Raw genomic sequence first — 2,921 nt, 5'->3', positions numbered from 1 at the left:
GAAGGAGGCAAAGAGGGCCAGGGTGCAGAGGCACACAGCCTTAAGTGCATGGGCTATGGAGTTAGAAAACTGGGACTCAAATCTGGGCTGGGGTACTTATCAGTTGTGTGACCTTGGACAAGTCACTCAATTTTTCTTCACTTAAGTCTCCTTATACATAAAAGGGGATTAATTTGAGTAACCGATTGATTCAATAAATATTTATTGAATGCAATGTGCTAGGCACTATTCTAGGTTCTGGGAAGTCAAGTCTTTTGTGGCAGCCATGGGTTCAAGCTGTTCAGAGCAACTTTGAGAATCTCCTGTAAGGGGAAGAGTTAGCTTCAGCTTCCCTTTACTGCTCAGTGGGAGTACTAGGGCACTGCAGCCTGGAGTGCTTCTCACTTAATCTTTCCTTCACTTTCTCTCTCCATAAGTGTAAGACCTGCATCAGGGTCAGAGGTTTTCCTGCCTACTCCTGCTCCTTCCTCCTTTATCTTTCTTAAGTGTTTTTGCCAATAAGTTACTTATTTAATTCTGTCTTAGCGTCAGCTTCTTGCAAGACCCAAACCAACGTAGCTCTGTTCTTAAGAACCTTACCTCATGGAAATGAAACAGTACATACATCTGAAGCTTGTTGTGAGGATTAAATGAGATAATGTTTGAGCAAGGCTTATCAGAAGGCCAGCGCTGAGGAAGAGCTCAGTGAAGGCTATGCATTGTTGTTGCTATTATTATCATCCCACAGATTTTGTTTCAGGTGAGCAGGTGAAAAATGGTATCTTTCAAGTGTCAGTTTCATTAGTTTGTTCAGCTCAGTGGACTTCACCTGAACCCCTGCATCCTTAGGAGTTTCTTCGGGAACAAGGGGCTGGAAACTGGAAATGGGAAACCCCGGGAAGATGCTTTGTGGCCTTTAGGGAGTGAGCATGGAGCTGCTAGAGAAATCTTCTGATTCTAGGAAGGTCTGAGTGTGGAGGAGGAGAAGCCTTGAGCTCTGACAATACCAGTGGCCACTCACTGAAGCTTAGAGGAAAGGGCCAAGGGGCAGCAGAATATGGTGACATGGTACAGGAGGGTGAAGCCAGGCTGCCAGAGTTCAAATCTCAGCTCTGCCACCTACTACCTACCTCCCAGGGTTGTAAGATTTAAGATAATAAAGATAGAATGCTGAGCACAAAGTAAGTATCTGAAGACTGTTAATCTCCTTTCCATCCCCCCACCACATTTTCTTTCTATTACACTTGGAATAGTTAACATTAATGTACCTTCTCTGGTTGGAGAATTATGGCCTTGTCTAGGAGACACTGTCCTGATCTTTGTGTATTATTGAGAAGGAGAGGAAGGTCTGAGGAAATGAAGGAGGGAGGGCATTTGGCTGTGGATGAGGAGTAGGGAGGGGCTTTCACTGGAAAAACAGTATTTATGAGCAGCCACTGTGCGCCAATCCCTATGCTGGGGCTTGGTGCCCAAAGGTGATTAGGACACAGGTGCCATTCTTAAGGAGGTCAGATACTAATGTGGACAAACAAGTCTATAAATTGTGTGCTGGGTCCTGGAATGGGGCATATACACCAAGCTTTGGAGCGTGTGACCCTGGACTTAGTAATCATTTTTGATATTTCTCCCCTGCTAGACTGAGGGATGCTCCTGTGGTTCCTAGGTTTTTCTATAGCACATACTCATCCCATGGGTACTCACGTGTATCTCCCTTTCCTGCCAGATAGAAGACATTGAGAGGATGTGGACCTTGAGTACCTCCAGGGCTGGGCACACACAGGCGGATATGTGTTGACTGAGTGGTCTTCCGTTTTCCTATTATAAAATGAAGATAACATTGATCACTTGGGTGGTTGTGAGAATTCACTGGGGTCACGTTAATCAAATATAAATCACCTTACACATGTCATTATTGTAGACTTTTCTTTCTTTTTTTTTCTTTTTCTTTTTTTGAAGTTTTTATTTTATATGCAAAGAGCTAGCATTGTCTCTGCAGTAGATGCTTGGAATGACCCATTCATGGAAGTTCACTTAGTCCGACTTAATGAAGCCTATGTCCTTTGCGTACTGACAGAAACACTGGCAGCACACATTGAGGATGTATTTCCGGATCAGATCGTGCTGGTTTGAGCAGACGCGGCAAGAACGATATCCCTGGCCATATTTTCTCAGATGGCTCCAGTACAGTTGCTGATGACCCATCTTGCTCTCTCAGAGGCAACGAGACAAAAGTATTGTAGACTTTTCTAATTGGTGCACTCTCTTGTGGGTTAGTGTAGTGAGCTGTGCAGTCTTTCTGTACCGTTCTGGCATGGTTATTTGGAAGATTAAATAAGTTAATGTAGGTAATATCATAACAGGGCCTATCATATAATAAACACTCAAAAAATGTTAGTTAAATCAATGGGCGTAAAGTTTCAGTTGTACAAAATGAATAAGTCCTAGAGATCTGCTGTACAACATAGTGTAGTATAGTTAACAATTCTGTATTGTACACTTAAAAACCTATTAAGAGAGTAGATCTCATGTTAAGTGTTCTTACCACATTAAAAAAAAAAAAAAAACGCCCCCAAACCAAAATCAAAACAAAAAAAAAGTGAAAGAAAAAAATATAAAGGAAAAAATAGAGGCAATGTTACACAACTTGTCAGTGTCCAGAACAAATAGTATATCACTTCTAAAATTTATCATTCATGTTGATTTGTAATCCATTAGTATTTCAAAATAAAATGGTGGAAAAATATGGCAGAGGGGTAAGTGTTAGCTATTATAGATATTATCATTGTTGCTAGTTTTTTGGTGTAATTTTACCAATAAGAATTCTGAAAGTCAGAGAGAGGAAGCACTTTGCCAGGGAAGGCAAAGCTAAATAAGGGGGAGCCAGGAACCACCAGGAACCAGGTTGGAGCCCCGCCCAATGCTCTGGAACATTCTTGGAATGG

The 2,921-nt window shown here is 41.9% G+C and overlaps 1 pseudogene; it reads right to left on the bottom strand.

Annotated features, from left to right (window-relative positions):
• Window positions 1-1,500: 1,500 nt before the first annotated feature.
• LOC112484304 lies at window positions 1,501-2,541 on the bottom strand (annotated as a pseudogene).
• Window positions 2,542-2,921: the final 380 nt, after the last annotated feature.

This window comes from Pteropus alecto, unplaced genomic scaffold (assembly GCF_000325575.1).
Source record: "Pteropus alecto unplaced genomic scaffold, ASM32557v1 scaffold75, whole genome shotgun sequence".
NCBI classification, from domain to species: Eukaryota; Metazoa; Chordata; class Mammalia; order Chiroptera; family Pteropodidae; genus Pteropus; species Pteropus alecto.
The sequence above is the reverse complement of the archived record's forward strand: the minus strand, read 5'-3'. Positions and strand labels throughout refer to the sequence as shown.